Raw genomic sequence first — 19693 nt, forward strand, 5'->3', positions numbered from 1 at the left:
CGATGGCTGCACCAAAAGGGACCAGCTGCTAACAACTGACAGTAGGCATCTTTGGTACTTACAGAACCCTCCGCCATGTGTTACTAAGCAGTGTGGACTGCAGTCTCCAGGCTCAGTCTCTGTCCCTGGAGTCCTGGTTCTGAGAGCACTTGCTGGGGGAAGCTGGCTTTCTCAATTATGCAGGTATCTATGAAGGGCAGAACAATTTATTAGCTGTGTGTGTGTGTGCATGTGCGCTCACCCATGAGGACACCCTGCATGAAGACAGAGAAACTGTGACATCTGTGCTTTTGGTTTTGATACCTGACAAAAGGGACAAAGGGACATGGTTTAAATGTCACAGCAAGGGCCTTTGACATGGGTAGTTGGGAAAGCAGATGTCTCTGTGCCTGACTCCACTGGAGGAAGTATTGGGCCCATGACCTTAGGTCCCACACCTTAGTGCATTGACTTTCTAATTTGAAATTATTTTCAGGAGGAGAAAAAAGTCTATGATAAAAATATAGATATATTCACCCCTTTATTCAACATCCACTTATTAAGCACTTAATTTGTCCAAGCCACTGTTAAACAACATGAAGGGCAAAAATTACTGTTAGACTACTAATGATTAACACTTTAAAAATGATTTCAACTTTTTTTTTTTTTTTTTTTTTTTTTTGAGACGGAGTCTCGCTCTGCCGCCCAGGCTGGAGTGCAGTGGCGCGATCTCGGCTCACTGCAAGCTCCGCCTCCCGGGTTCACGCCATTCTCCTGCCTCAGCCTCCCGAGTAGCTGGGACTACAGGCGCCCGCCACCTCGCCCGGCTAGTTTTTTGTATTTTTAAAGTAGAAACGGGGTTTCACGGTGTCAGCCAGGATGGTCTCGATCTCCTGACCTCGTGATCCGCCCGTCTCGGCCTCCCAAAGTGCTGGGATTACAGGCTTGAGCCACCGCGCCCGGCCTCGATTTCAACTTCTATTTTAGATTCGTGGGATACATGTGCAGATTTGTCACCTGGGTATATTGCGTGATGCTGAGGCTTGGGGTATGATTAATCTCACCACCCAGGTACTGAGCACAGTACCCCATAGTTTTTCAACCCTTGTCCCTCTCCCTCCCTCCCTACTCTACTATAACTTTTATAAAACAGATAAGAATCATGCTTCCCATTTTGCAGAACAGGAAACCGAGATTTTCAAAAGCCTATCCAAAGTCTCACAGCCAAAGTTTTATTTATGAGGTGTCAGAACACAAACTTAGCTCTTCTGGCTCCAAGATAAATGCTCTAAGAAATGTTTTAATCTTTCAAGGAGGTGGCATTTAGATAAAGAGGATATGGCAAGACCACAGAGCATAGTACAAGGAAGGGCAGGGCATGCACTACGCCTAATGTATAAGTAAGTGCTGTAGGAGTTCCGAGCAGGGCTCTGTAATAGAAGGGTCATGGGGTGGGGGTAGGGGGAACTTTGGGCTCAGCATGGAAGGATAGGGAGCATTTTCATCGATGGAGGGAGAAGTGAAAGTCATCCTAGGCAGAAGGAAGGGTGATGGCAAAATGACAAAGGACGATGTGGACAAAAGTTGGTTGCACGTAGTAAATGGCCTCGATTGGCTAGAGCAGCAGTTTTCGCTTGGCTATGTATTAGAGTCACCTGAGTAGGCTTTAAAATGACCAACTCCTGGGCCCCATGTCCAGCTTTTCTGGTTAATTCATCCTAATCATTGGTCTCATTGGCGTTATATAAAAGCTCCCTGAATGATTCTATTTGCAGCTTGGATTGAGATTCACTGGCATTGCGGAAGGACTTGGGGTGGGGGGTTCCAAAATGGGGCTGTCACAATCACACAGGTACAACATCAACAGGATCTGAATAAGAGATGAAAATGGCAACAGAAAGAGAGGGATGGGCAAGAGCTCTTGAAAGACAGTACCTCCAGGACTGAGCATCCACAGGAACATACAAGTCATGACAACTAGAATGCAAGCCTGGGAGCCCTTCACAGGAATGAGAAAACAGCAACCAGGGGGAAGAGGAGGCAGATGTGGGAGGAGGAAGGTTTGGATTTGAGATATCTTGAGTTTAAAGGCAATTATTATTAGGTCATCAGATAGGAATGCCCAGCAAGTCAAGTGGGTTTAAATTTAGGTTAAGAATGGGAAATGGAGAATCTTGAGGACTCATCTTCTTAAAAGTGGTAGTTAAGGCTGAGGGAGTGCATGAGCTTTGAGAGACAAAGAAAGAGAAGACCAGAGGGCTCAGGTGGGAATGCCTACATTTAGGAAGCAGAAGGACAAAGAGGAGGTTAGAAGCAATTCGTAAATGGAGAATTGTTCTATTTGCATTAGCCAAGGCCAGTGTCTGTGGGGGACGGGCAATGGGCAACAGAGTCATTTTTCATGGGCCTGGCTGCCTGTGACTCGGAAATTGATCAGCTGAGTCAATAGCTCCGTGCTCAGACACGAAGCTTCACTGATGTGTGTGCAGGAAGTAGGGCAGTTGCATCCCAGCTCTCCCTCACCAGAAACACAGCCTGCTCAGTGTTCTGACAGAATCTGAGCTCATTTTGCCACTACTCTTGGCCTTCAGTAGCAGGAAGGCGGAATAAACCCCAGACACACACAGGTTATGAACTCACCCATCACAAAGAAGTCATTTATTCTGAGCCATCCCAAAGATTAATTGCTGTCCTCCTGGGGAAAACAATGCAATCAGCCCCCACTCTTTAAAGGGGACCCCATGAGAGCATCTCATGATATCCCAGCATCATCCCATGTTACCAGCTTAGCTCCTGAGAGGAGCCCTGTGGGTTTCCCTGATACTCAGCCTTTGAGAGTCCCAAGAGCTGAGGAGGGCAGGAATCAGAAGCACGTCAGTTTTAGGGGTCCTGGGGCCCAGAAACAGGATTCTGCATCTGGGCACATGGTTGGTCAGGCTTCATCATGGACAAAAGAGGAGGAAAGAATCCAGTGTGGACAATCAACCCTCAGGTCCTCAGTTTACCTACCTGCCTTTGGGGAGAGCTCAGAAGTGGAGGGAAAAGAATGATGATGCCATGGAGAGGAAAATAACATTTTAGCATGTATGGGCCCCTCATACCCTAAATGAAAAGACTCTCAAGAAACCCTTCTGGGTGACGTAAGTATTGATAAGCCATGGAACAGGCACTGAGAGCAGGGTCCCTACTCCCTTCCAGCCCTAACAAAGCAAACAAACACCAAGTATTTTCAAACTGTGCTTCTCATCCTTCTATGTGGGGATATTGTTAAGTGCAGAACCTGATTCAGTGCATCTGTGTTGGGGCTTGAGCTTTTATGTGTCTGTTTTCCACAGAATGCTGAAGCTGCTGGTCCTTGGACCACACTTTGAGAAGCAAGGTTTTAGAGGCAGTTGACTGAGTCCGGAGCCTGGGAGAGAGAAGAAAGGTTGGCTTTGTGTCCACCCCATGCCCCCTCCCAGTTCTGCCCTGGGATCTCTTTGGGGACTGCCTCTTCCCTGCTGCTGACCAGGGAAAGGGGACAGGAAGGCCATAGCGGGAAGGTGAGCAGGCAGCCTCGCAAGGCTCCCCCCAGGTTGAGCCACAGACTCTGGGCTCTGATTGTCTTGCACATTGTCCAGTGCCTGGCAGTGTCTGCTTATTGGCTCCTGGCTCAGGCAGAGTAATTACAGTTGAGGCCCTGATGAATTGGGGGCTGGTAATTAAAGCGCCTATCGATTTTCCACTTAGGAGTTCCCTGTAGCTGGAAACAAAAGTGGAGAGGGGAGAGAGATAAACAATCCCAGGAAGGTCTTTCAGAACGGGGGATGGTTCAGTGTGCATTAGCTGGGCCTGGCAGTGCTGAGAAAGGGGCTGCGGGGTCATCATTTATCACCAGTTCATCTAGCTAGAATTTGAGAATTGATTGGCCAGTCAATACACTTCTGGGGCTCAGTGCCAACTGGGGTGAGGGAAGGAGGACTATCTTCTGCAAAGCGTTCATCCTTAGATCTCTAAACCATGAATCTGTCTTGTTTTGCTGCTTCATTTGGCTTATTTTAATTATGTATTGAAGTAATTGCCTCGTTTACATCATCTGCCTTCATCAGGCAACAATGGGCTTTCCGTCACTAGAAATTTGGCTTCTGGTGCCATCTGAGGCCAGATGTGGGAAGGCAGAAACTGGGTGTGGGAGAAGGGCGAGACGGGAAGGAGGTGTGAGGACAGCAGAGGGAGTGGGAAGAGAAAGATGACAAGGAGGGTGCCCAGGTGGGCCAGAGCTGAAGGGTGCAGGAATTTTAAAGAGAGGCCAGCTATTTGAGTGAAGAAACCATACAAGCAGAGTACAGAGCAGCACATAGAGAGAGAACAGAATCAACAAGGGAAGAAAGAGACAAAGAGAAAGCACAAAGGAAGGAGCAGGGCCAGCATGAGGGAGAGAGGAGAGTGAGACTGGAAGAGGGTGTTGGTAGAAGCATAAAGCACATTTAAGCCTTATTTAAAGATTGCTTAAGTTATTTTGGTGCATTTAACTCTTAATTCATCTTCCTTTCACTGAGCTAATGTGAAGTGTGAAAGAAAAACTAATGAGAAGAGGGCCTAACTGGCAATTTCAGTTTAGTCAGCTCTAGGAGCTCTCTCCTCCTCTCACACAGGTCACTTGATCTGAGATGGTTCTTTTGTTTCTCAGAGAAATGTCACTCTTCTCCTGAGTCTTTTTCCTTCGCCTGCCTGTTTTCACTGAGGCAGCTGGTTTGGTGGCTTAATGACAATGAAGTTAGATTAGGATCTGGGTTTTGGTGATGATTGAAGCCGGGCCATGAGAAGCATTTTAGCATAATGCATGTTGAAACACAATTACCCATTATCCCAGTCAGGACAGACAATTGGGGTAGGGGGAGTAGCGAGTTGTGGAGGAGTCAGGAGGCTGTTACTTGTTATAAGTTAGATTTTAAAAATATTCTATAGAAATAGTGAATGGATTTAGTCAGTTTATTCAACCCACAATGTTCTTGCATCTGAAAAAAAAAATCTTCTGCAAGTATGCCCGATAAATGGGGAAAAAAGGATAGGGGCAAGAGTGTTGTTTGTGGTATTAAGTAGCTGCTGTGCATAGACCGTTGTGCAGCACATGTCACACAGGACACCCAGGTCCTGTCCTCATAGAACTTAAAGAATTACAAGACTTGATTCTTTTGTGTAACCACATTTATCTGGTTCGAATCTTAATGGTGTCTTTGTCTGCAGAGCAAAGTTAACCTGCTAAGCCTCACAGGAAAGATTTACCTTGGTTAATCCCAGCTTATCGTCTAGCTTGGGTATCCCTTTCGCACTGGCCTGCAAGGCTCCTTATGGTCTAAGGTCCTGACTCTTCTCCTGTGTTCCCCATCTCAACCAAAGAGTACCACCCTTCAATCAGTTCCCCCAGCCAGGAGCCTATAGACATCATGGACTTTTTCCTTATGTCCCCAGTACAATAGGTCCCTGTACTAGCCATTCTTATATTCTTGCATTGCTGAGATTGGGTAATTTATAAAGCAAAGAGATTTAATTGGCTTACAAGTCTGCAGGCTGTACAGGAAGTATGGTGCTGGCATCTGCTCAGCTTCTCAGGAGGCCTCAGGAAGCTCACCATCAAGGCAGAGGGCAAAGGGGGAGCAGGCACTTTACATGGCAGAGCAGAAGCAAGAGAGAGACAGCGGGTGATCTCATGTGAACTCAGACTGAGAGCTCACCTGTCACCAAGGGAATGGCGTAAACCATTCATGAGGGATCTGCTCTCATGATTCAAACACCTCCCACTAGGCCCCACCACCAGCATTAGGGATTACAATTCAATATGAGATTTGGACAGGATCAAATATCCAAACCCTATCGGCCCCCAAGCCTTGTCCTGCTACCTAGTAACTCCTGGATCCTATTCCTTCCTTCCCATTCCTGCAGCCACAGCCTGAGTTCGTCTTATGTCACCTCTTGCTTGGACTCTTGAGTTATTGCAATGGTCTCCTCACTGGTCTCAAACCATCCTATTCTAGCTGCTATGGTATCCTCAGAGCAATTCATCTAAAATGAACATTTGATGGTGTTATTCTCAATTTTTTTAATGACTCTTCACTGCATGAAGCATAAAGTTCTTTCCAGCTGTGTGAGCGTGGGCAAGATATGCAAGTTCTCAAAGCCTAAGATGCCTCATCTGTAAAAATGGGAATTCTGATAGCTGCTTCATGGGGTTGTTATGGGAAGTAAATGAGGTAATATGAGTAAAATAATCAGCACAGTGCCTGGCACGTAGCCGTTATCCCTAGTGAGGTAGAAGTGATGGTGGTGATGAGAAGAGGGGTGAGTACTTTTTATTGTTGTTATTATAGAGGAAAGTCTTTATAATCTGAATCTAAATTTCTATCTGTAGCACCGACCTTTCTCCTGAACTGCAGATTCATGTACATAACTGGCCACACAGCATTTTCACCTGAATGTCTAATGTACATCACACATTTAGCAAGTTCAAAACTGAACTTATATTCTATCCCCCAAACATGCCTACTCACAACTCAAATGACAATTTCCCAACTCAAACGACAGTCCCTTCCTCCCAGGAGCTCATACCAAAAACCTCGACTGCTCTCACTCTCTCATGGATTCCGCATTCATTCCATCTTTAAGTCCTGTTTCCACATCTGTGAGATCTAGTCAGAATTCAGCCACTCCCATCACCTCTTCCAGTGCTGCCACTGTCATGGGCCAGGCCACAGTCCTCTGCCTGGGCTACTGCACTGGCCTTCTCACCAGCCCCTCACTCCTGCCCTTACCCTTTGTGGCATACTCTGCAGCAGCCAGAGGGCTGCTTTTATGGCAGAAGTTAAATCACTCCCCTGCCCCGAATCTTCCACTGGGGTGATCTGAGTGCTGCTCCATCTGACTCCTTCCTGCTATTACTCTTCTTATCATCTCCCACTCCCTACACCCTCTCTCACTCCACTCCTGCCACACTGGCCTCCTTCCTGTTCCTCGAATGTGGTAGGCATGCTCCTGCCTAGGGCTTCGCACTTGGTGTCCCCCTGCCAGAAGCACTCTTTCTCCAGGGGTGAGATGCTTCAGCCCTCATCTCCCCAAGTCTTGCTCAAATGGCAACTTCATGGTGAAGCCTGCCCTGGTGAACTTATAGCAAATCACACCCCCAGCACTCCCAGTCTCCTTACTTAGCTCTGTCTTTCTACACAGCACTTATCACCCTCTGTCACAGTATATAGTCTACTTATTTCTTGTGTGTATTGCCTGTCTTAAAGACCAGGGAGAAACCAATGTCAGGAGGTAGATGTCTGTCTCCCCACACAGGGGCACATCCTCTTATTCCACACATTGTGAGTCCTTTCAGCATTCCTCCATAGCAGGTAAGAGGTGGAGAAGTGGAGGAGGTCCCATATATCACCTTCGATGGGGAGCACAGAACAGGTAGAGGACAGCAGCGAAGGCACGCCTGTGTCAGCTAACCCATCGTATGGAAGGCTCTGCATCCGGGTGAACTAATTATGCTTTATTGTGCAGGAAATGAGAAGACTGTGAAGGTTTTGGAGAAGAAAAACAACATGACAGGAGCCGAGCATTAGGAAAATAAGTTTGGCAATGATGAGAAAGGTAAATAGAAGGGAGTGAGTGAGACTCCTGAGACCAGACTGTTGCAGTCATTTTAAAAAAGTGGTTAGGGCCTAAGCTTGGAGAGTGGAAGTGGGAAAGAAAGGGGGCAGATTGAGGAAACTGCTAAGGGAATAATTGTTGATAGGGCTGGGTAACTGGTGGGACTTAAGAGGACTGTCTGGAGGGCTCTGTACAGAGGGCCTCTTCACTTGGCACTCTGCACTCTCTCCCAACGTGATCTCATATTCCCATGGCTTCAGCTATCAACCATAGGGCCAGGACTCCCAAATATGTCACTCCAGTGCAGGTCACTGAGCTATAGACACTTTCTAGAAGCTCCCCTGGGAGACCTCACAGGGACCTCATGCCCAGCATAAACAGGACAGAAATCAACATCCCCACCCTTTACAGCCTGCTCCACGCCCACAGCTCAGGGAAGGCTTCACTGTCCAGCCAGGAGCTAGAAAACCATCTCAGGTCCCTCCCTTCCCATATCTATGCACTCCCCATGTCCTCCATGATTTTTTCTCTCCTCTGCCATCACTCTAGGCCTGGCAGCCATCCTGTCTTTCCTAGACAATGGCAGTAGCTCCCTGAATGATCTTCCAGGGGCTCATCTTTTCACACTCCAATCCGTTCACTCTAATGGTGTTTTATTTACTTATTTTAACATAACCTAAGTGACCCGTGAATAATGCAAGTCCAATCATACTGTTTCCTATGAAAACCCATTAATAGCATCTCATTGCTCTTAGAATAATCTACCAAATCCCTAACATGGCTTTGAAACCCTGCCACTGTAATCTTGACCCACATCTGTCTCATCCTCACTTTGCATTAGAATGAGTTTCAGTGATGTTGGCATCACCTGATAGTCCTTGAGCTCCCCGAGGATGGGGATCATGTCTGAACACCAAGCAGAGTGCCTGGCATAGGGGAGGTGCTAGGGATATTGTTGAATGAAGCAGTAGGGTGCTCAGTAGGATCAAATGCTGTGAAGAGGCCAAGAAGGGCTAAGCAAAAGCCGTTGGAGTTGGCATGGGAACAGAAAGCAAGTTTGTGTACCACAACACAATGTCTAGGAGCAAAAAGAGATGTCACTGAGCATGTGATAACTTAATTGTTTGGCCTGTTAGGGGAATGAGCATTCTGGCTAACAAATGTGTCTACATAGGGTGAAGATCCAAACTTTTCTATTTTAACCCTTGTTAGCAAAAAGATTTTTTTTTAGAACACATGTGTTTTACTTTCCTGCCTTTAGCCATTGTACCAGAGCAACTAACTACAGAAACCTAATTAATAAATGGGGGATTGGGGGAGCTCATTTGAACTTTGTTCTTTATGTTTGAAGCAAAGGTAAAGAATGTGCCCTAGACAGCATTTTAAATAAGTTCCTGATTTCTCCTTGTCGGAAGTGTGTGTGTGTGTGTGTGTGTGTGTGTGTGTGTGTGTGTGAAAGCGAGGGAGGAAGCCCAATTTTGGCTGTGTTACAAAGGAGCTACACACAAGGTACATCATCACATTCCACACATTGTGAGTCCTTTCGGCATCCCTCCACAGGAAGCAAGAGATGGAGAAGTGGAGGAGGCCCTGTATATCACCTTCATTGGGGAGCACCGAACAAATAGAGGGCAACAGCAAAGATCCATCTGTGTAGGCCAAGGGCATCTCATAGAAAGGCCTTCATCTTCCCCCAGGGGACAACACTCACCACACCAATATCATGGTGCTATCGTGAGGATTACAAGAGATAACATGCTTGAAGGACCCCAGTGCTTGGCACATGGGGGTGTTTGTGTGCATATTGAGACATTTATTTATATCTCAGGTGTCTGTGAGACTGTAAGCTCCCTTTCCCCTCCAGAGCTGGCTCATAGTGCTTGATAATATCACAGATTGATTAGCTGTAAGTAACATAAACAATTGAAAATGCAAATAAAATTTCCTCCTGTAAAGTTCTTCCAAAATAAACTCAGACTCCATTTGTCTGAAATGGTTGGTTGGTGGCTGGAAGGTTTCCTTCTTAAGGCCTGAAGTGTGTCCCCTGTATCATCTCACTACCAAGTCCATGGTTCATTTGTCTGTCAGCATTACAGTGGCCAGTCTTGATGACTGATCAGGAGGTGGATGTCTGTCTCCACGCACAGAGGCACATCCTTTTGTTCCATGCATTGTGGAAGGAAGCCAAGTGCTTGGCACATGGTAGATGCTTCCTTCCTGTTACATGACTATAAACCCAAAAGTGTGTGGAAAATCATAAAGTGCAAGGATATACTCTTGCATGGTATAGATGTTTGATGAGATTAATTCAGGCTTCTTTTTTGGCTTTTAAAAATCCAATGATTTGCACTATACTCTTAAAAATTACGAACACAACAGCAACAGCAACAACTAGCTAATTAAAGGTTTTCATTAACACAGACCCTATTTTTCATCATTTCTCTCTTCATAATTATAACAAGGAAGAGTCTTGGTTTGGAGAAAGGGAGGAAGCTCTAGGCATCAGATCATTATTCTCCAAACCCCAGGAGGGTACAGGGAAGGCTTCTCCTGGACAGCCTGTCCTTTTGGTGGGAGCTCAACAGAGAAAGGAAGGAGGTGGCCCTGCCTCAAGGCCAAAGCAGTTCTCACCGTGAGCCCAGGGCAGAGGCCTGTGGCTATGGCTCTGCCTAAAATGGGCTTTCCATGTTGCTGACTCTCTGTAAATGGAAAGTAATAAGTTATGCTGTGCTGACACTTTCCCAGCCTGGCTGCATTAAGATGGAAAATTACACCTAGGTTTAAATACACACACACACACACACACACACACACACACACACACACACACACGGCTCTTTGTACCTGTTCCTAGTCATTAAAATGTGTTTCTGAAGTGCTAAATTTATAGTTAATTGCACAGTTAATTCATTATGTAGCCCTGTTTTTTCTTTATAAAACACCAAACTAAAGCAAACCTAGGCAATTACTTGAAGTCTCAGAAATATCACAAAAGGAATGACTTAATTTAGTAAATAATTTTAACTTAAATAATTATTTACTGAGAGAGAGAGTTTGCTGAGTGCCTCAGGAGATTGCCTACTATTGGCCTCATAATAAACCTTCCAAGTAATTTCTGATTAATTACTTACACAAGTAACATTTTATTTACTTTGAATAAGTTGGGTTTTAAAAAGAGCCTGTAAAATACCAATGAGGACACGCCAGCAGCACTTCCTGGTCTTTTTCAGGCCTGTGAAAAAATGGGGTTGGTGGAGGATGGGTTCCAATCCTATAACCCTCTAAAAGCAGATCAGCCAAACTACCTTTTGGGCAGTCTGTAGTTTCTTTATAAATTTGGGATTTCATTTCATACCACGGTCTGAATAAATTCACTATGGTTTTTTAATTTTGTTTTTGTTTGTCATGTATTTCAAGGTATCACGCACAAAACAGGCACTCAAATAAATACCAGATAAATGAAAATATGTAGTAATACCAGCAGCAGCATTTAAAAATATATGAATGGCTGTCAGATATAGAATAGGAATCCACATAACATTCAGAGTATATTAAGAAAATGTAAGATTATTGAGGTATTTTGGACATAGAAAAATTGTAAAACGAGCCAATGATTTCTGCTTGTTTGGAATTGAGACCTGGAATTTTGATAGTGTTTATAAAGTGCTCTAGGGCATACGTTTATTTTTGAAACTAATGTGAGATAAAAGAGTGTTTTGAGAATTTTAACCCTCATGTATCAGAAAAGTCATATTTAGTCATCACTCCGCTTTCTAAGACTGTAGGCCCTGGATGACAGGCTAGATGCAATACCAACGAGGTCACATCACTGTGAGCTTCTCACCACTCATGGCTGCTTCTGACCTGTGTAAGGGGGGAAGAATCCCAGTCAGGCCTTATCTCCAGGATACACAGAGGACAAAAGACTACAAAAGGGTCTTGAGGATTCACCTTTTAAAACAGACCAGTTTTACTTGGAAGGGTTTTTTGGGGGGTAAGGAGGTGGTAACTGTCTCTTCTCTTGGCTTATTTGAAGGGCTGTTTATGTAGAAGGGGAATTAGATTTTACCTCCACTGGCCCAGGGTGATAGAATCTGGGCCAGTGAATGGAAGGGTCATAGGGAATGAGATTTCCATTCAGGGTAAGGAAGAAATTTGCAATAGGCCCATCAGAAGGTGGTTCCCTCGGGAGATGATGTGTTTCTATCCCGTTTTTTCAAGCAAGAACTGGCATCCACGCTGAAGAGATGCTGGGAAAGAGCTCAGCTGGGTGGAAAGGGTGACAGCAAGGAGGCCAGTGGGTGGAGGTGGCCAGAGGAGACCTTGGTCCTTACCACACACCTTTAAGATGTCTTCCTGTCATCTTTTCCTCTTCCCTGGATACTTTCTGGCTTGTTAATGTCCTTCTTAATGGATGGTGCCCAATACTCCAAATTCAGGGCAGAATATGGAGTGGGGGTAATGATGCCATTTGATTTGGACCCCATATTTTGTTAATACAGCCTAGCCTGTACCAAGTTCTCCTTTGCACCCAGGCTTGACACATACCATTCTGATATTTGGTGCTTAATTTAAAGTTGATTAAATCTCTGTGACTTCTTTATCCAAACCACTACCAAGATAGATCTCTGATATGCTGACTTTATGGAATGAGTGTTTTAAATCAAAACTTTATTCTGTTACATTTTATCTCATTGACGTCAAACGACAGTGTTATTGACTTTGGTGGGGGGTTGGCAGGGGTGGAGGGGGTAACTCGGAATGCTGACTCTATCCTCTAGGCCATAAGTGTATTTCCCCTTGCTGTCTTCTCCGGCTTTGTAAGCACATCTCAGGACTGGGCCTTGAAAAATCTTGGGAAATATCTTCTGAGAACTTCCTTGAAGTAATACAATCACAGGCTGAAGAAGTGGAAAAGAACTTAGTGGATATCTAATTCAACTTTTTTCTTATATACATGAAGAAACCTAGATTTATATAAGTTATAATCTTGGGGCAATGTTGTTGTCAGCCTATATTTGTTAATATCCTGACCACACTTTTCCATTTTGTTCAGGAGACATTCTTTTAAAAGTCTTGCTGAAATCAAGACACATTGGATCCATGGCATCTGGGATGGACATATTATAATATGGCATTTACCTAAGACCAGTATAACTACTTCAGCCAAATACACACATGCGCTTGCACACACACACACAGGTACACACATACATATGCACACACATAGGTACGCACATCACACACACACACACACCATTGGTTTGGCATCTATTTTTGTCTTATGCTACTTAGAATGCACCAACTTTTTCTTTCCAAAGGCTTATAAACCATATCTTTATCTATCTAGAATTTAGACCAATCTTCAATGTAGAGAACACTTACATTTAATTTCATAAGTCTTAGAAAACAATGTAGCTTCTAGATCACAGTGGTTTATTAATGTTTTTCTTCCTTTTTAATTTTTGACAAAAGAAAAAAGCCTAAAATTCAATTCAGCATACATTTTAAAATTTATTTTAGAATTTGGGGTTTACAGTGGCTGAGTTCAAGGCTTTATTATACCTCCTTCAATTTCCTGAAGTCAGCCTGCTCTTCTCTAGGAAAAGTCTTTCTTTCCCTGACAGCATGGCCTCAATACTGAAGAACGAGTGGCAGGAACCAGGTGCTATGGGAAGTCGTCATATCTGCAGGCAAGGGTGAGCCTTGCCTGTCTCAAGGAGAGCTCACACCAGATGCTCATATCTGAGACCCTCCTGCGCTTAGCCCAGCTAAAGAAGACTCTGGACTCTAGCTCTGGCCCCACCTCCCTTATCTTCTTTGCATCTCTGTTTTCACCTTGTTGAGGAAACAAAACATCCCCCGTCCCCTCACTTCCCTCCCCTGCCCAGACACACTGCATAGGAACCTAAAGGAAATTATCCCAGAAAAGAAGGGAGCCGTTGATAAGCCTCTGTGGGCGTCTGTGAAGGCACACATCATCTGAATGACAGGTTTGCATGTAAACAGCCGCAACTCATGAAAATAGTTTTTAATCTACTTGAAAGACATATTCTCAGAAGGAAATCAAGCTCCCTCCAGGTGCATGGCAGCTCTTTGAAGGAGGAGCTGCTGCAGCAAAAATACAAGCCATTAGGAGATTCTACTTTTTATGACCCTTTCTTCTCCTTCTGCATCACCTCCCCTGCTCCTCCCCATTGGGGAAAGCATCTCTGGAGGGCTTTTGACTGGAGAAATGGGGAAGGAGGAGCTGGGGGAACTACCTTTTCTCCTGGCAGATCAGTGCCAAGTTCCAGCAATGGGGTACTGCTTGACTTCACACAGAATATCTACCTAATTTTGTTTCCCATCTTTTTTCCAGACTATCCTTCTCTAGGCAGATGCCCCATTCCCCAATGCCTCTCTTTCTCCATGCTCTGTCCACCAAGCTTTCCAGATCCAAATCCTGCATGTCTTTAAAGACTCAACTTAAATCTCATCAAGTTTTGTACTCTGTGGCACAGACTAAACCTTTGACTAAAGCCTTCCTCTTGTCACATGTTATAGTACAAAGAATTTTCTATTAAGTCACAACTCTTTTATTATGGCAAAATCCACATAACATAAAATTTAATATTTTAATCATTTTTAAGTGTACAGTTTAGTGTACTTATTAGGACATCTACACGGTTGTGCAACTATCACCACTATCCATTTCCAGAACTTTTCCACCATCCCAAACTGAAATGCTGTATCCATTAAACATTAACTGTCCATTCCCCTTCACTACATTTTAATTATACAAACAATAGAGGAATGCATTGTAAAAAATAAAATAACACAAAGAGATAAAGTCCTCTTTGACTACCATGCACAATATAATACCAATGCTTCTCCACTGAGTATATGCACACACACACAAACACACACACTCAAATATATATTATACATATATACTAGATATATACTAAAAACCATGTATATATGATTTTGTATGTAGGTTTTACATGAGCAATATCACAGCTCTTTATATTATGCAACTACTTCCTACTTTCACTCAGCAAAACTCTTGGAGACCATCCCACATCAGTAACTAGAAATCTACCTTATTATTTTAAACCATTACATAATATTCATAGTTATATCATAGTTAGCCATTCCCCTATTTAATAATTTTTTAGGTATTTGTTATTACATATAATGCTGCAGTACGCATGAGAATGAAACAAATATATGTGTTTCTCAAGAGTAGATACTCAAAACGACTGCAGGGTCATAGGATATGCATACTTCTAATTTGATAGAAGCCATTGGATTACCTTCCAAAGTGTCTGTATTAGTTTGTAATCTAACCAACAGTATACGAAAGTATCTGCTTCTCCATGTTTTTCAACATTTGATGCTAAATTTGTCAAGCAGTTACCTTCTGTCTGGCATGTTCTGAATGCTTTATGTGTATGAAATAATTCAATGTTTGTAACAACCCAACAGGGTGGGTGTTAATATTATTAACCCTCTGCAGGCTTAATGAAGTTAAGAACCTTGTCTTGGGGCCTACATTGGCAAGTGGTAGCCAGGATTTAGACTCTGCCTAACTTCAGAGCCCATTTCCCTATACTCTGTGCCATTTTATCTGACGGTTGCCCATCTGATGGGTTAAACATGGTGTGTCTTCTGGGTGTTTTAATTTGCACTTTCAGATTGCTCATTTGGGGAACATCTTTTCATATGTTTATTGGTCATCTATATTTTCTTTTTTGTGATTTACTTTTTCATATCTTGTGCTCATTTTTCTATTGGGTGGTTTATTGATTAGTAGTTTAAGAAGTGCTTCTGTTGGTGAATGATCATTATTTACATATTAATTAAAATCATCAGTATAGCCAAGTGTTAACTGAGTCTAGGCCCTGCCCTAGCTGTAAAATGCAGATTATATAAAATTCAAATATTCTTGTATACATTTAGGCAGTTTTCATAGAAACATAAACATTGATTTGCTCATTCATTGAATGCTTTTTTTAATTGAATGATGGCTCTGAACCAAGAACTGTGCTAGGTATAGGAAAAACTATTAAAGTTTGCAAAGAGTGCAAAGGAACATCACAGTTCACAGAAGGGTTAGTAGAGACCTTATGAGAAACAAAGAGCAATTAACCTTTATAGTAAATTGATCTATAATGATTGCATTACTAATTGTTTTCACCTGCTTTTGCCAACAGCCTTCTACTGAAAATATGTAGACTATCAATTAACCAACATAAGAATCTGCTAACGTAAATATTTTTAACATTTATATATTATTAGCCTATCAGAGAAAAAACTACTCTCAGAGAATACTTATTTTGGTCTTCCCTCCCTTCCATTTTTTTTTTTTACCTCTTTCCTTCCTTCTTTTATTTAAAAAATGTTCGTGGAATGTCGAAATATGGTGTTCTGTACAGAGCAGATGCTAAGAATTATAGATGGATATTTTGGATTACTATATTTGAGCAGGGAACTGTCTGTGGTAGCAAATTGAAAACTTTAGGAATAACTGTGCTTTTCAAATGGTGGCAGATTCAAAGGATTTTACGTGTTTCAAGCACATTTTTACCCTGAGCAGAAAGATATCTACATCTTCATTTGGTATTGATCCAGAACATTCCCCAAATGTGGAACATTTAATGACTCCAGATGTTTTTCTATGTATATTGGGCAGGTGCACCCACATCTAACCCCAAATCTCATGTCACTGTATTGCAGACACTGCCATTCGGATGGAAATATTTTCTTCCTTGAAGCTCTTTTTGGTAACTGCTCTGTATACACACACACACCTGCTGTGCCTAGAGGTAGGATTGTTTCCAGTGTGTTCTGACCCTTTACCACATTTCAGCATGGGATAACCAGACATTGCCCACTCCCCATATTCATTTTCCTGCCCCTCATCTACCAAGAGGCTGGATCTGAGGTACCTGGTACCTGCCAAGGATGCCTTTCTTTCTGTCTGTGGGTCTGGAGGCTGGAAGGTGCTCATGGATCCAAAAATCAATGTTTCTGGGGCTCTCTTTCTTTGGAGCACAAAGAATCCTGGCTGGGTGACAACCCAGAGGCGGCATGTCAGTCTAAAAATAGCTTGGGGCACCGAGCAGGTATCTCAGTGGGCAGGGCAGAGCTAAGGAGCTGCCTCTGTGATTTACCCACATTTACTTGCTGCTCCTCACCAAGCGCAGGCTCCTAAACTGCAGAGCGGGGTCTCAGTGTGTGGTCATTTAGCACACATGGAAGATACAATAACCACAGAATGTGTCTCAGAGTCACACTTAGAGTATCTTCCTTTGGAAAAAAATCTCTGGAAAATAAGTAATTTGACTTGCCCTCTATAGAAGACAAAAATAATTAAGGGACAAGACTGTTTAATCAATCTGTCAGTAAATAAAATTGATTCAGCATCTATTGTGTTACAGAGAGCTCTTTGCACTCCACTATAAATTGACTGCCAAATATCCGTGTTCTGGAGCCTCTAACCTGGAGAAAGGAGATGCGGCTTAGGTTCTCTAATTGGTTCTTCTTCTATTTTAATGTGCATGCAAATCACCTGGAGATCCTGTTAAAATGCACGTTGTGACTCAGTAGGTCTGGCTGGGGCCCAGAGGCTACATTTGTAACCAGCTCCCTGGTGCTGCTCCTCCTCCGACTCTCTGGAGTGGCTGAAAACCCTGCTCTCATCCAGTGCTGGAATTTTTTCTTAATCAGAAGCATTGTTCATACAATGGAAAGAATGGTGAATTGAGTGTCACTATATCTGGGTTCTGGCTCAGCCACTCATTAGGGGGTAAACTTGAGAAACTCTCCCTCCCCCATAGAAGCCACATTCCACTTTATTATTTTCTCAACTCTAATCTCATCCCTAGTCTCCAAAAGCCCCACTTGTTGTGGGTGCATCCAGTGTGGACTATGCCAGTCAGCTGGGCTTGAGGAACCAAGGACTTGTTGGACTAAGACTTTGCTGTCAATGGCCCTGCCTTTGGAAGGTGTTTTTGTTTGTTTCGTTTTTTTAGGAGAAGACTATTTTGAGGGTAATGCACTAGGGACTTATTCAAGGCCACCATGAGAAGAAATGCTGGGTGGGGCAAGTGGATCTGTGAGATCCATTTTGATGGTGAAGAAAGGAGAGCAGGAACAGGAATTATGAGAGGCAGGAGCACAGCAAGAGGGAGAATGTGTAGGGAAGGAAACAAAATGAAAATGAAAAAAGAAACTGCAAAGGCAAAAAGCAATAGATTGTGTTGAGGAGGGAAATAACTGGAGCATGAACCAGTGTTTTGGCAGCAGGCATAAAGGGACAGGGAATTTGAGAAGTAGCACAAAAATGACATGCTAGGCCTTGTGGAGGGGCGTGGAGTGAAAGGAATTGCAGAGGCAATTGTATTTTGTGGTGAAAGTGCAAACTGGCAGGGGCTGAAGATGGATATTTATTTGGATGGCAGGCCTGAGAAATCAGGCTCAGGGAGGAGGACAAAGCCTTTGAGTGAGGTAAGGTTTTGTGAAGGCTGAATTTTCAGGTGTCAATGAGTAGAAAATGTAGGACAGAGAATCTGGTGGGACATGAAGAATGCCAAATGGATGGAAGAAAATAGACTTTTGGTGGAGACCTGGAGTCTGCTAGTGTCAGCAGAGGAGTGAAAAATGGGCCTCAAGAGGGCCCCTGATTCTACCTCCGTGGTCACCTGATATATGGAACACTATGCCCTCATCCTCTCCAAGCTCAGCTCCCACAGACCCCGTGCTCATGCCTGTTTTAACAGTGGAGGCTGGACATGAGCTTGTCAGTGGGCATGCACAGTGCACACTCTCCAAAGGCACAGAAACTTCTCAGAAGTTAAGTCAGTGTGGAGAGTGCCGCTATGTGTGAAGGAAACCAAGGGGGCTGCATGTTGCCTACCTGCTTCTCTCAAGACGATCTCAGCACCCAGATCTTAGGAAAGGGCTAAAAAGCTCAGGGCAGTGAATTTAAGAGGAGTGACCTCACTCCTGAGCTTGGTCCCACAGCTGCAATAGTGTGGCATGTGTCAGAAGGTGCTTCATATCACTCTAATTATAGATAGCATAATTGACCATGGGGCAAAGCTTCTGGACTGTGAAACCCATTGCAGTGCTAGCTCAGCCATGACTGAATGTGTCAGGGAGGCCAAGAGAGGGCTGTTTCTGGGACAGGGACTCCTCTGACAGTTACCTTTAGCTAGAGGACTTACTGACTGCCTTGCCAAACCTTCTAGCCTTCCTTGGACTGCACGACAATCTAGGATGCTTCACCCAACCTCCTCCCTCTTTCTCCTTTGCTTGGGGTCATGGTAGTCTGGCAGCTGTCCCAGCCTTACCTCCCCATTCCCTCTCACATAGATACTTCCCTTAATGAAAGTCTTGTGTATTTAATCCTTCTGCTTCTTGTAGGACCCAGACTAACACAAGTGGAGGCCAATGGGGAGGAGAATAGGTGTCAAGTTTGTATCAGTTAATGATATAAATATCAGGGAGAGGATTCTTGGAAATGCACACAAGCTGAAGAGAAGGAGCTGAGGCCAAGGTATGGAAATATCAGAGAAGATGTTCCTGGGCATTAGTTATTTCCATACTCATACCTTTGAACTTTTTGCTACTGTTTCTGTGCCCCTTCCACAATCTCTATTGTAAGTCTTTCAGTCTCTGACCACCACCACCTTCTGTCTATCCAGCTTATTCCTCTGTGTCCCCACTCCAACAACTCTCCCACCTACCAAAATGGACAGCCCATCGATCCTGCCTGCCAACTTTAACTGTCCCTCTCCCCATCTTGCCTTGCCCTCCTTAGCCTGCTTAGCTCTCACTGATTATTATCATCTCTCCCATGCATCAGTGCATTCACTCTCCCATTGCACTGGCTGGCAAATCTCCAGCCTCAGTTAAAGTCAACTCTCCACCTACTCCACACTCACACAAATGCAACTAAAAATGGCTAGAGGAACAAAAAATTCCATGATTTTACATTAAACTTATGGCCACAAACCTCAAATGAGCCCTCTGCTCTGAAAGACAGTGCCACTCTCTCTTTCCTGTCCATTCACTCTCCTACATATGATTTCTCACTTTCTCCTTCCTCAAA

General features: G+C 43.8%; 2 protein-coding genes across 8 annotated transcripts in view; both read left to right on the forward strand.

The window, feature by feature from the left end:
- MRPS14 (mitochondrial ribosomal protein S14) overlaps positions 1–19693 on the forward strand; it is an 868813-nt gene that overhangs the window by 174301 nt on the left and 674819 nt on the right. Inside the window, exon 1 of one of the 6 annotated variants that reach the window (XM_050767344.1) lies at positions 1785–1794. The exons of the other annotated variants lie outside the window; for them this stretch is intronic. The gene's annotated coding sequence lies outside the window, so the exon portion shown is untranslated. Of the gene's footprint in view, positions 1–1784; positions 1795–19693 lie in introns of those variants that run through there. 6 annotated transcript variants of the gene reach the window in all.
- Positions 1–19693, forward strand: part of TNR (tenascin R) — a 427004-nt gene that overhangs the window by 25580 nt on the left and 381731 nt on the right. The gene's annotated exons all lie outside the window — the stretch shown is intronic.

This window comes from Macaca thibetana, chromosome 1, assembly GCF_024542745.1.
Source record: "Macaca thibetana thibetana isolate TM-01 chromosome 1, ASM2454274v1, whole genome shotgun sequence".
In the NCBI taxonomy this organism is placed as follows: Eukaryota; Metazoa; Chordata; class Mammalia; order Primates; family Cercopithecidae; genus Macaca; species Macaca thibetana.